The sequence below is a fragment of the Rattus norvegicus genome, chromosome 6 (assembly GCF_021556685.1).
Source record: "Rattus norvegicus strain SHRSP/BbbUtx chromosome 6, alternate assembly SHRSP_T2T, whole genome shotgun sequence".
NCBI lineage: Eukaryota > Metazoa > Chordata > Mammalia > Rodentia > Muridae > Rattus > Rattus norvegicus.
In genome coordinates, this window is record NC_141539.1 from 48994775 (window position 1) to 49008903 (window position 14129).

At 42.7% G+C, this 14129-nt stretch overlaps 1 pseudogene; it reads right to left on the reverse strand.

Moving 5' to 3' along the window:
- Positions 1-288: 288 nt before the first annotated feature.
- On the reverse strand, positions 289-1737 carry Phgdh-ps6 (phosphoglycerate dehydrogenase, pseudogene 6; annotated as a pseudogene).
- Between the last annotated feature and the right edge of the window lie 12392 nt (positions 1738-14129).

The window sequence follows — 14129 nt, forward strand, 5'->3', positions numbered from 1 at the left end:
AATGGCTCACTATAAACAAGCTGCTTGAAAAGGCAGGATAGATACTAATTACTGCATTTGAGGTCTACCAGTTGGCCTAGGGACACAAACCAAGGTGATGCTCAGGTTGAATTTAAATCCATGGCCTTTTGTTGTTGTTATTGTTGTTTTTGTTTGTTTGTTTTCATTTTTGTTTCATTTTGATTTTTTGTTTGTTTTTTGAGTTAGATTCTTTACTAGATATTAGTTCAGGCAGATACCCTGGTTCTGCAATATCCTCACCCTACAGGTCACAGTGAGAGAGTTTCTTCAGAAGAGCGTGAGGGACTGGGACCACTGAGCCCCAGGATCAGAAGCAGAACTGGAAGCCTCAGAAACATGCTGCTTCCATGCTTCCAAGCTGGTCAACAGGGAGGAGAGGCTCATGATGTGCCAAGTCTTTCCATCAGATATCTTGGAGGTTTGGTAGGACAGCAGCTGTACATCTGCCCCTTCCAGAAGGCTGATCATAGTGGGCAGCATTGCAGGGTTAAAGGGCTGAGCCTGGAACATAAGCAGGGGCAGGACCCTGCATAGAGGCACCTCTGGCCTGAGGACAGCTCCGTTGAGCACCTGCTACATTGGTGTGGTGCCCTGGACCAAGCCCACAGCTTGGTAGGAAGCACCTCAATGACTGCAGGTCCCAGGCAGGTCCCAGCATTCTTCAGAGATGTTCCTTGTGTAACCACGTGGATGGTCCCTTTAGGGAAGCCAGCCCAGGCATGCATTATCATGTCTAATGGTTCTGCCAGACCAATCCAAGGCTTGGTGTGTGGAGAGAAGGCACTGGTGCATTACAACCCCTGTTAGAGATTTCCCCTTCACCATGTCCACAAATTGGACTGTGATGTCCTCTCCACAGTGGCTCTGTGTCTCCTTGGTGCTGGCTCCCAGGTGGGGAAAGCTGATGACATTCTCAAGGTCCACTAAGGCTCAGTTTCATGATGTTTCTGTAAACACATCCAGTGCACCACCAGCACACTGACCAGACTGCAGGGCACAGAGCAGGGCACCTTTATCCACAATGTGGCCTCAAGCACAGTTCACCACTCACATGTCTTTCCTTCATTGGGCAAAGGTGCTGTCATTCAGCCAGCTTGTGGTAGAGAGCAGGAGTGGGGTATGGACAGTGATGAAATCACAGAGAGGCCAGATGTCCTCTAGTGGCAGCTGCTGAACATCAAAGGAGGCAGCAACTTCAGGAGAAATGATGAGGTCATAGCCTACAGTCTTTATTCCAAAGGACTGCATTCAGGTAGCCACCTCTCTTCCAATTCTGCCTAGGCCAAGATTTCCCAGTGTCTTCCCAGTCAGTGTGGCCCCATGAACTTCTTCAGGTCCCATTTGCCATCTTTCATTGAAGTTGTTTCCTGGGAAATCTGCCTGGCACAGGTTCATCCCACAGGTGAGTTCCACAGGACTGAGGCTGTTTCCGTTGGAGGTGTTCATGACTAGGATGCTCTTCCTCATGGCAGCTTCCAGATCCACATTGTCCATGCCTGTACCAGCACTGCCCACCACCTGGAGCTTCTGTGCTGCATTGACGGCATCAGCAGTGACCTTAGTAGCTGACTGGATGGTAAGGCCTTCACAGTCCTGGAGTTCAGTTATCAGTTCCTCTTTGTTCAAGTTCTGCAACCCTCCATCTTGCAGGATCTTCTGGCAGCAGGGATCCAGGCTGTCACTGATGAGTACTTTGCATAGATTATCGAAGGCCATTGCTGGAGACAGGCCTTAGAATCAGTTGTTCTGGTGGGCAAAGAAACACTTAGTACAGGAAACTGCAGGCAGGGCCAGCTCCTGTGACTTGGTCAAACCCACATTTCTAAGATGAAGCACCTTCTCTTCCCTGAAAGACACAGTAAGAACAGAGAAGTGTGCAGATTGTACATGACTCAGTAGCTGCTCAAGGAAGCAGATGCCAAGGATGCTGATGGCCTTCCCCACCTCTGGGCTCTCAGCATCTGGCAGAGTTCATCCACACTCTCATTTCATCTGGACTTCAGGGCAAGCACATGAGGCAGAAGTAGAGAGATGTCAAGGAACTGACTCAACAAAGAAAGACATCCTTCAAAGGAAGAGGGCTGGTAGGTATGGAGCCGAGGATCATTGTCTCCATTCTCTCTGAAGCTCATAGCTGATGTCTCTTCCCTACGGCCAGACTCCTGCCCAGGAAACAAGCTGAGAGCATTTCCAAGGTCACATTTACATGGAATATATGCTGGAGGTTTTTATATGCCTTTCAGCCAACAAGTTGGGCTGAATGCCTTTCCCCAAATAGGAACATAAATTGCATTGAATTAACTTTCCTAGAAAAAGGAAGAGATAGAGCAAGAACAAAACATGCTTTGGCTTCATCCTAATTTAGCTCCTGGATCCTCCTTTGTATCACTCACTAGGTGTGATCGGCTTTAGAAAATGCAATTTCCAAATTGAGACTCTAGGAAAATCTTTCTCATGGTTTTCCTAGCGTGCTCTACCAAATGTCCCTAGGGACATCCAAGGGACTATGAACTCTGTTCTAGAGAGGTTAAGAGATTGTAGGGACATTCCCTTGTTTGGTACCAGCTTCATCTTTAATTGAGAGGGTGGGAGACCCCTGCTGCTTATACCAATGGATAATGGGGATGACACCAAGTCACAGAAAAGCACAAGAAAGGTTCATCTAGGATGCTGAAGACATAGCCAGAGGTCACCAACATAAGCCATAGTCACCATGGAAAAACATAGCAGACTCAGAAGTTATATGGCCAGGTACAAGTCCTAGCCCCATACTGACCAGCTATCAACTGGCAACTTCATCTCCTGTGATGGGATTTTTCATCATCCTAGTTCCTAGGACAGCGGCAGAAATTCTGATTGATGGAAATGGTACCATAATCTGTTAAGCACATTCCTTATGGGTCTTCTTTCATAGGGAATTCTTCTGTCTACCCATCCATCCCTCTGTCTACCCATCCATCCCTCTGTCTACCCATCCATCCCTCTGTCTACCCATCCATCCCTCTGTCTACCCATCCATCCCTCTGTCTACCCATCCATCCCTCTGTCTACCCATCCATCCCTCTGTCTACCCCTGTGCTTGAGATGGAGTTAGAAGAGCTAGCAGAGTATCTTGTCTCCACCCAACCACACCCAATCCTCTCAAACCTGATCTTTTCTTTATTCACAGTACCTTAATAAACAACCCAGTTCCCTTCCGAAAGGATCCTTGTCTCCAACCACATTAGGGACGTCAGAAGTTTTTAAAATAAAAATCAGGCAATGGGGACTTGGTCCATAGTTCAGTTGGTAGAGTATTTGCCTAGTATCCTAGTTTGTGTCTAGTCCTAAAATAAAATACCATTACCAAATAACATGGGAAGGAAAGGGTGTATTTGGCCTAAACATTCCAATCACAGTTCATCATGAAGGAAAATCAGGGGAGGAACTCATAGCAAGAACCTCAAGCAGGAACTGAAGTGGAGACCTCAGAGGAACATGGCTGACTGGCTTGCTCCTCAGGGTTTTCCTAGTCTGTATTCTTATACAACCCAGGACTATCTGCCCAGGTGTGTCACTATTCAGTGATCTGGACCCTCCTGCATAATCATCCATCGAGAAAACACTCCCCACAGTCTTGCCTTCAGGCAATATTGTGGAGGCAGTCCCTCAGTTAGGAACTTCTCACAGGACTCTAGCTTGTGTCTGGTTTATATAACCCTAACCAGTAGAGTGAGTGTGGCAGCTTGCCTTTAATTCCAGAACCCAGAAGGCAGAGGAAGGAGATTGAGGTCAAATTCAATATCTACACTAGTTAAATCAGCAAGCACCAGGCTCAAGGAAGGGTGGCAAATATAACAGAGAGTGATCCAGGAAGATACTAGTCATCAATTTTTGCCCTCCATTTACATGTTCTCTCTGTCTTTGTCTCTATCCATCTCTATCTGTCTCTGTCTCTGTCTCCAGTTTGTCTCTGTCTCTGTCTGTCTTTGTGTCTCTGTGTGTCTCTGTCTCTGTCTCTCTCTATCTCTCTCTCTCACACACACACACACACAAAATCAGAAAATAATAAAAATATAGCATCTCCATCACTGTAAGCCAGCCCCTTTTGATTCCTCTAGCTTCACTTTGCTTCATTTCTTTTGGCATTTTTGGGCTGGAACAAACTCTCCTCCTTCTGCTTCACCAGTACACAGGTCTCTCCAGTGCCAGAAGCTTCACAGAGCACTTGTTCTGCAGAACTCTCCTCATAGTCTGACTCCTCACCTGGAGGGAGAGTGATCCCTAATACTCAATATGAAAGGTCTCTCCAGAAAAGGCATCCTACCCTCTGTGGCACACATCACAGTCTTAGAGTACATATTTCCACATTTGTTTGTATGTATAGGTGGTATTTAGGTCTGTACCCAACATAGTATCTTCTAGACATGTTTGCTTGCTTGTTGCCTGATATGTTGTCTGGATAGAATCTCGAATGTATACTGGAACTGAATGACTTGGGGTTAATAGCAAGGGGGAAGGAAATCCCATGTTGAATTCTTATTCTTATCGGTTACTTATAAGTTTCATAAAATTTCTAGTAGTCATGCCAATTTTCTTATGCATTTTAGCTGCACATGCCAGGAACATTGTCAACAGCTAATGTCACTGTAGGATTTCATCGTTTTAGCACACACTTAGGAAGAGGAAACCTCAGTTGAGGAGTTTCCTCCATCAGATCAACCTTTACATATTTCTGTGGGACATTTTCTTTATTAACGATTGATTACCCACATCCTCTTGTGGGTAATCCACCCCTGTATACATGGTCCTGGGAAAGCAGGTTACGCCAGCCATGGAGAGGAAGGCAGGAAACAATATTCCTCTGTGGTCTTTGCTTCAGTTCTGTCTCTAGATTCTTGCTTGGAGTACCTGCCGTGGCTTCCCTCCATGGCTGACCATAAGCTGTAAGTTAAAATAAGTATTTTTTCCTTTTCAAGTAGTTTTTGAACATCAAAGTAACAGAAATCAAACTATGACAGGGAAAACTAGATGTTCTACTTTTAGCTTGGCCTTTGTTCCGTGCTTTGGAAATCCACGAACGTGGAAGATAGAAACCCTCCTCATGCTTTTAATTAAATTATTGTTATTTTAATTTTTGACACTTTCATTCATGTACATACAGAATTTGGGCAATTTTCACTCTCTGTTGCTCTCTTTCTTCTATTCGTCTCTTGCCAACAAAAGCCCTATTTGCAAGGAGTGCTCACTGTCTGCAGTATTGTTAAATATTCACCAGCGTTGTCATTCCCCATGCTAAAAGTTCTCTGCACTGAGGAATTTCAGTATAAACTAAAAAAATGGGTACTTTATTCTGGGGGATATCTGAAAATTAAAAATGTTGGCATAAACATCATACAAAATTAGACCTGAACCATTAAAGATGCTGTGATTATTTTTTATCTGTTCATCAAAGTCATAGAAATACAGAATACAGTGAATGTTAAAAAATAATGCAGACATGGGGCTGGGGAGACGTCTCAGTGGGAAAAGTGTTTCTTAGACAAGCATGAGAATCTTAGTTAAGATCCCCAGAACCCACATAAAGACTCATGCAGTGGGATGCACTATGCCTGTAATTCTAGCATCCCTGCTGTGAGATGGCCAGTGGAGACAGGAGAATGTCTAAAAGCTAATGGGCCAGCTAGCCTGCTCTATATCATAGCAAACAGGAGATGCTATCTCAAGCAAGCTGGAAGGAGAAGACCTATCATACCCAAGGTTGTCCTCTGACACCAAAGCATGCATGCCTAAATTTATGCTCACTGACACACACATGCAAACAAATGTATCATATACACACTCACACAAAGATCAAAAAAGTTTCTGTTAATGCAAAAGTACAATCATCAGAGGAAATTGTCATATCACTTGTCTATTCATGTATGTAATTTTAGTAGTGTTAAAATTAAAATACACTGCTATATATTTAAAATAAATGTACATTTTATATTATAAATAACTAGACATATTTGAACATATGTAAATAGAATCTCAAAATCCATCCATCTATATATATGACTAGATCTATAAATGAGTGTGTGTATGTTTGCAGTGTGTGTGTGTGTGTGTGTGTGTGTGTGTGTGTGTGTATCTGAGTGCTTCCAAAAGAAATTTAAAGTTCTAATTTTTATGATAGAGGAGTTTGTGGTTAACCTTGGCTCCATAGTATCATAGAGGCAGGAACAAGCCACCAAGGAATTACAGGCTGTGCAAATATCAGCTGTGTGAGTAAACGGATTGCATGCGAGGGTCATGAGGAACCATCAGACTTCCACACTTTCCACCTCACTGGAGCCTAAACCCATGATTCTGAAGCCCAGACACTGCTTCTCTATTTGACTTACTTTACAGTTCTCTTTTGTGTCATCCTATCTCCTAGCTCTCAGGTGGCCATTACAAGAACATGTCATGTCTTACATTCTGGTCCAACACATCATCAGCACATATGAAATCCTTCTTTCTGCTACTTTGTTAGGGTCCATCACAACTAGTCCCCTACTCTTCATATTTCACCAATGAGCCAGCCTCATGCGTCATAGAAAACAGAAACAACCACAAAACCAACTATAATATGTGGATCGCCTCATGCCTCCAGTTGTAAGCAAATATAAGATCACTCACCTTGCAGGTCCCTGGTCCTGTTCTTGTTGCTTTGTTAGATGTGTTCTTTTTCTTCATCCATAGAGCTTCTTCCATCGGCCTGACCTGATGTTTACCTCATTATTAGTTTTCCTTCCTCTTCATCTTCTACGTCAACTGGGTACACATGGTCCCAGATACTTGAGCGCCTGAGTTGGGAGGACGACTTGACCTCTTAAATTTGAGACCGATCAGGGCAACATGGGATGTAGATACTCAGACTCAAGCAAAAGCAAAACAGCTTTATTCTTTTTGCTGACTTCTTCTCTTGACTTTTATACACATGTAAATTTTTTCCCTTAAGAAAAAAAAATCAGCTTCTACCTATAACAGGAAAGTGCAAACATGCCATCCAAACAATACCGTCTCCTAAATAAGACCCACACAGTGCCAACAGGAGTGGACATCCCAACGCAGATGAAAAAAAGTTTCACAAGGCCACACCTCTAGATGGAGAGCTGTAGGGAACCAATGGTTGCTGACGGGGAGAATCAGTCTTCTTTAGGAATGAGCCCACCGAAGAATTATTCAATCCCCAAATGGTCATATATACATACACATGGACCTAAAAATATGTACAAATAATACTAAATGGACTCAGAAGGTTAAATACATATATAAAAATAATAATTTAAAAGAAAAGGTCATGAATTTGAGAGGTAGTGAGGTGCTACAAGAGGATGTGTAGAGAAGAGAGAGAGGGATAGCACTAATGTAAATATAGTTTCTGTGAGTGAAATTATTTTTAAATAATTTAATGAAAATACCACATATTCTTGGGTATTCCTGGGCATTTGAATGAGGAAGAACCATCTAGTTTAGATATATTTTTGAGTTCATGCACAGAAGGACTAACTGTGTCACCTGAGAGAAGTTTTGGGAAATAATACTAATCTCTAGTTACAATCTTATCCTTATGCATGAGTGAACATATGTACGATTAAAGTTAGATGCATCATGGGAAGTTAAAAAAAACAGAGGTAAAGTTTAGGTAACCCAAATGTGTCAATGAAATAAAAGAACCATCCTTGCTATATCCCCTATCCACCAGCTCCCTCTCCTCTTCAGCAACATTAAAGGAATCCCCAAATAATAGCCAGAGACCTGAGACACTCTCTAACTCACCTGACACTCTGTTCCTCTTGGCAGCATATCTGACCTGCATTATCATTTTGCTTTGAATAAAATGTCCTTGCTACATTGCAATCTGTGTTTGTCTTTAGCTTAGACTTTTGACTAAGACACCACAGATCTGGTTTGTTGGAGTCTAACTTCTTGAATTCTTTATATATTTTATGTAAATAATAAATATATTACATATTAGCCCTATATATTTATATATTATATATTTATATATTAGCCCTATATGAGATGAAGCACTAGTAAAGACCTTTTCACAGTCTTGTATGCTGCTGTTTTTGTCCAATTGACAGTGTTCCTTGCCTTATAAAAGCTTTCTAGTTTCATGAAGTCCCATTTATCAATTGTAGATCTTAGAGCCTGAATCATTGGTGCATTCAAGGCTATTTCCCAGTTTTTCTTCTATGAGATTTAGTATCCAATTTTATGCTGAGGTCCTTGATCCACATGGACTTGAGTTTTGTGCAGGGTGATAAATATGGATGTACTTGCTTTCTTGTACATGCAGACATGTAGTTAGACCAGCCCAATTTATTGAAGATGCTTTTTCCTCCACTGCATGGTTTTGGCTTCTTTGTCAAAAATCAAGTGTGTGGGGTTATTGCTGTGTCTTTGATTCAATTTCACTGACCAACATGTCTGTGTACCAATACCATGCAGTTTTTATCATTCTTGCTCTGTGGTACAGCTTGAGGTTCTTCCAACAACTGGAGCTGAGACTCTCCCTAAATCTGTAGCCTGACTATGGTATCCATTTCCCAACAGGTCTGCCTCATCTGGCCTCAATGGGAGAGGATGGGCCTACCATGGCAGTGACTTGATAAGCCAAGGTCAGGGGATACTGGGGTGCCCACCCTCTCTGAGGAGAAGGGGGGATCGAGAGAGGATCTCTGTGAGGGGGGACAGGGAAAGAGGTAAAGCATTTTATGTAAATTAATTAAATAATTAAATGTTAAAAAAAAGATACCATGAATCTGTATCCATCCAGAACCCAGTCCAGATACCACCCTCCAGTAAACAGTGTCCCTTCGGTTTAGTTGGATGGCAGTCAGTCCAACAGAAAAGCTTTACTCTCACTTTTGCAGTTTCTGTGCATTGGTACCTGTTGGACAGCTATTCAGAAAGGTAACCCTATGTTCTGGTTATTTTGGGATGATTTACGCTGATGTTTTCATAGCGTGAGATCAGTTGTCATGCGCTGTTTCCCCTTCAGTGCTCACTGCATTAGGAGGCACAGTGACGGGGCTTCCAGATGATTTATTACATAGGACATGAGTTTCTGTTTACCCACTCATAAAGGCCATGCCTGCAAGATCCAGTTTGCATCAGTGCACTGAGCTGAGATGAATAAATGAATAATTGCCTTGATCACATCAAGCAAGCATGTGTCATGTTGCTTTCCTACATCTGTTATTAACAACGTAAACAAAAGGGGGCTGCACCAATTGCAAGTTACTTTGCTTTCAGAAAGAATGCAAGGTGCCAAGATGGTTGGCCTCAGCAGATACCACATAGACATGGTGGGCTTGTCCTGATTATCCCAGATCAAATGCAATTGAATACCGGTGTGTTTAAAATCAATCGGATGACTGAGTGAAAATCAGTTAGGGGCTTTATGTTAAATACCCACTGTTTTTTTTTTCCATCCTCTAAGATTTCAATTCAGTGTGACTCTGGGGCAAGGTAGGGAAAGGAGCTATTTTAGCATATCTAAGATGTAGCTATGATATACAGCCAGGTCCAGGTTCTTCCTCTCACTGTGGCAGCTTCCCATACAGATCTCAGAATCCTCTTCCCCCTCGTACCAGTGGGGAGAAGACTTCAATCAGTTCTCACATAAATTTGGTCTTTGGTGATTGCGTAGTTCTTTCTGCAAAGTGCTGCTGTAGATATCAGGTTGATGAGCATTCATAGAGATTTCCAGGTTCTCATATCTTAGTACAAGGTCTTGGCCTACAACAAAGAACTTAGATGAGGGTAGACACTGAGCAGGCAATATTTCCTGAGAGTCACGCAGAAGACAGAGATGAGAGATCATAACTGAAAAGTGCGTCACCAGCATGTAACACTGACCAGGTAATTCAGCACATAGCACTAGCCAGGTAACCTAACACACTAATTTGGTAACCCAGCACATAGCACTAACTGGGTAACTCAGCACATAGCACTGACTGGGTAACTCAGCACATAGCACTGACTGGGTAACTCAGCACATAGCACTGAATGGGTAACCCAGCACATAGCACTGACTGGGTAACTCAGCACATAGCACCGACTGGGTAACCTAGCATATAGCACTAAGCAGATAACACAGCACATAACACTAACTGGGTAACCCAACAAATAGCACTAATTGGGTAATCCAGCATATAGCACTAACTGGATAACCCACCACATATCACTAACCAGGTAACCCACCACATACTCAGTCCTGCAATCTCTCTACCTCTTTGCAGCATATCTCTGAAGCATTTGAAAAGTCCCAGGTGCTAATCTGAATCATCATGCATATGGTGTCCCACAGTGCTTTCAAGAAACAGAAGGTGTCATTTGCTCCAGTCAACATAAAAATACCTGAGAATGTTAGGACTTCCCAGAGTAAGTCAAAGAAGTTATGGCTTTTAAAAAGTGTTTATCAGTCTTCATTGACCCTTGGATTCTATAGCACATGGAAGACAGTCCTTCCTGTTTTTTTTGTTATGAGATCACATGACAGTTCTGAGGCAAGCATCACAGATAAGCCTAGAAAATCTTTTTACATTCTCCAGACAGCTGCTCTTCACCTGTCAGAAAAGGTTATTCCCACCGGCTGGACACTGGCGTCAGTGTTCAGCTAAGTTTAGGTGGGCCAGCAGACAAATAAATATGCAGACAAATAATGCCTGGATGACTGTGAGCAGGAGGAAACCAAGGAAGCAGGGAGGGTGGAGTGCAGAGCTGTGTGAATAAAGAAGGACAGAATTAGCAGGGAGAAGGGATGCTACCCAAGAACATGTACTTGATAGTGTATGGTTTTGCCTAGGAAATTATTTGCAATTTTTCTGAGGAGAAATCATTGGAACATGTGGTTCCATGGTGTCCTGGTTTGAATGCTATACATTCTTCAAGAGTCTGCTAACCAGCTAACCCAACATATAGCACTAACTAGGTATAACAACACATAGCATTCACTGGGTAATAAAACATACAGCACTTACTGGATAACCCAGCACATAGCACTAACTGGGTAACTCAGAGCGTAGCACTGGTCCCACCACCGCTTGTGCTGTTTTAGGTCATTGAGGAAACTTTGAGGATGGACTTGGGAGGGAAGGTTGTAGCCTGTCCCTACTTTTGCCTACTTTTCACTCCATGAATACCTGGGGTTGGAGAGTCTGAGCTGCTTTGCACTCTCAAGATTGTTAAGCAGCCTCCTTGGCTTTCCACATTTAGGTACCAGCAGCACCTCTCTCTCTCTCTCTCTCTCTCTCTCTCTCTCTCTCTCTCTCTCTGACAATCACACATGTCTGCATGAACTGCCTATTCCCAGCCTGCAGAGAGCTGCCATTCCACTGAGACACAAAGGACTTCCTTCATCTAGCTGTTGTCTCTGCTCTGGGGCAATGGCAGAAGAAAGGCATCAACGGAAACCATCTGCCCACAGTACTTTCCAGATTTACTCTGAACTTTACAGCTGATGCTTACTAACTCCTGCTCTAACACCCAGGAGGAACTCAGTGCTGGAGAATGCATGAGAAGGGAAGGAAGAAAATGAAAGAAAGGGTCTGTTGGTCAGGCAACTAACCACTTCCTCGCTTTTCTGATTGTAAGTCATGGCATACCTGTATCAAGAGGACAGCTAGCCCTGTCCTGAGACACTGTGACTACCAGTTAATTTTTGAGATTAGTCTCTTCTGATGAGACTCCAGGAAGCTAGGACTACAGACATCTCATCAGCTGAAAAGAACTGAGAGGAAGGAACACCTAAGACCTACTAACAGTGCTGGACCTGGGTATGTATACCAGCCTGAACTGGTTCTAAGTAAACAAATCTCTGGATGGAAAATTAGTCCACAGGCCAACATTTATAGAACCTTCAGCTATCTCACACATTCAGATACAGTGGCTGCTTGCATTCCAGAGAGTTCTTAGAATCATCATAAGTTCCTTTTGTTTGTTTTTTTGTTGTAGGTAGTATTTTTGCTTGTTTGGTTTTTGTTTTGTTTGAGACAATCTCATTCTATAGCCAAGACTTCCCCAGAATTCACTCTGTGATCTAGATTAACCTATGACTTGAGGCAACCCTCCTGCCTGTGTCTGATGAGTGAAGAGATTACAGATGTGAGCCGTCATTCCTGGAAGTTATTTGTTCTTGACATAGGGGGAGGATCCTATATACAAAGGAGTCATATAAAGGTCATGGAGTCAGAAGCTGACTTGGTCCAGCATAAGCCTCCCTTTGTGTGTCTACCTCACTGTGGGGAAGATAAAAACCTGTTCAAATCAGTCACATCCACAAAGATAGAAGATATGTCTCTAGGGCAGACTGACACTTCTAGTAGTCCTGGGCCTGAAAGGAAATGAGGGAGAGACAATTGAGTCCATTCGGGAAACCTGCAGAACAGCCTGCGCCTGCTCCCAGGAATAGGACTAATATGCAGGGTAAGTCTGTCTGAGATTTTGCTAAACTGAATGCCTGTGTGGGGTGCTGAGTAACTGGAAAAGACTTTTCAGTAGCACAGAGAGGGGGAAGTCATGTGTGCAGAGGCAGGCAATATAAAGAGAGATTCATCACTTGTTCTGATAACTTGACAGTGAAATTAAAAAGCTTAATTATTTCAGCATGAATTTTGAGAGGCTTCTTTTCCCACTGAACATATGAAATAGTTTCAAAGCATTCCGCGGCAATAAAACATCTGTGACCCAATTTACATAAAACAGAATAAAACCAGGAGCCATTAGGATAGCAAAGAGCACCAAGACAGTTGTGAACAGTTGTTTCATTTTCAAACCGTAAATAAACCCCGTGCGCATTGCAGGTGAAGGAAAGGTCTGTGTGCATCTCCAACACTTGATAGATGGGATGGTTAGTCCTTGGACCCAAGATAGCCCAGAGAAGAATGTGTAAAAGTCCTAGCAGACCAAAAGGCCAAAGGAAAAAGCCATGGCTGAAAAGGTGAATGACAGAAAGCACAATTGAAATACAAATCACAAGCACTTCCCTGGAAATATTGAATCCAAAGCATTCAGCAGTGCCTTCCACCTGGTTTCTTGTGTTGCTAATAAAAAAGTGAGCTCAAGAGCTGAAAGGTGCCATAGAACTTTGGGATTGGTCTTGACTTTTCCCTTGATATAACCACAATAGATCTTACACAGCCCTGAACAAAACCATCAGCAAAGACAGCCGAGCTCTGATTTATGCCCTCATCACATACTCACAGTCTATGAGTGATCAGATGTGAAGGAACTTATCTGAAGTTGATATAAAACCAGACAGAAATCTGGCCAAAAGAATGTAGACAATATTTATATAAGGTATTTTATTCAGTAGAGAAAACCAGTCTGTAGAATATTAACCTTAAATAGGGCACACTGCGAAGTAGGGTGAACTATTGACAAAAGTGCTTGGAGATGATTTTGCAGAATTATCATTATTATTATTGTTGTTGTTATCATTCATATATGGGTATGTCTCAGCTAACCCATGATTTGAGCCAATAGCAGATACATTTTAAGGCTTGATCCCAGGTACCTATTTAATTACAGTCTATCTATTATACACCAAAGCAATGATTTTCAAAGGATAAAAGTCTTGGGGAGTGAAAACATCATTTGTTAGAGACTCTCCAATCAGAAACACCTGCAGACTTCATTCCAAGCCCTGGAGGAAGATTCTAGTATGCATTTCTAAAGTGGCATAGTCTGACCATAGACCCATATTCCCTTCTTACACAAACAGCAAAGCCCTTGTTGACCTACTCTCACTATGAACATGACTTGTTTTTATCTCAAGTGTGTTTGGAAGCCCACATTGAAGTATCTCTGCTTTAAACACAGTCAGGTCTTCTATCTGCCATTAGTTCAACAGAGCTGCCAAGAAAAGTGCTTTCTATATGGCTGGCAATATGCACAGAATAGACACAGAGGTATCTTAGCTTGGTGTCATGAAGACCTTTTGCAAGCTGAGCATGGAGAAGTGACAATAATAATACAGCTAGAAACACAGGTCATCGCACCTGTGCTTTGGAGCGAGTTGGACAACATGAACTGTTTGCATGGGTAGATTCAGTTGAGCATGTGGCTGTGTCCTAGAGGAGACACAGAGCCTC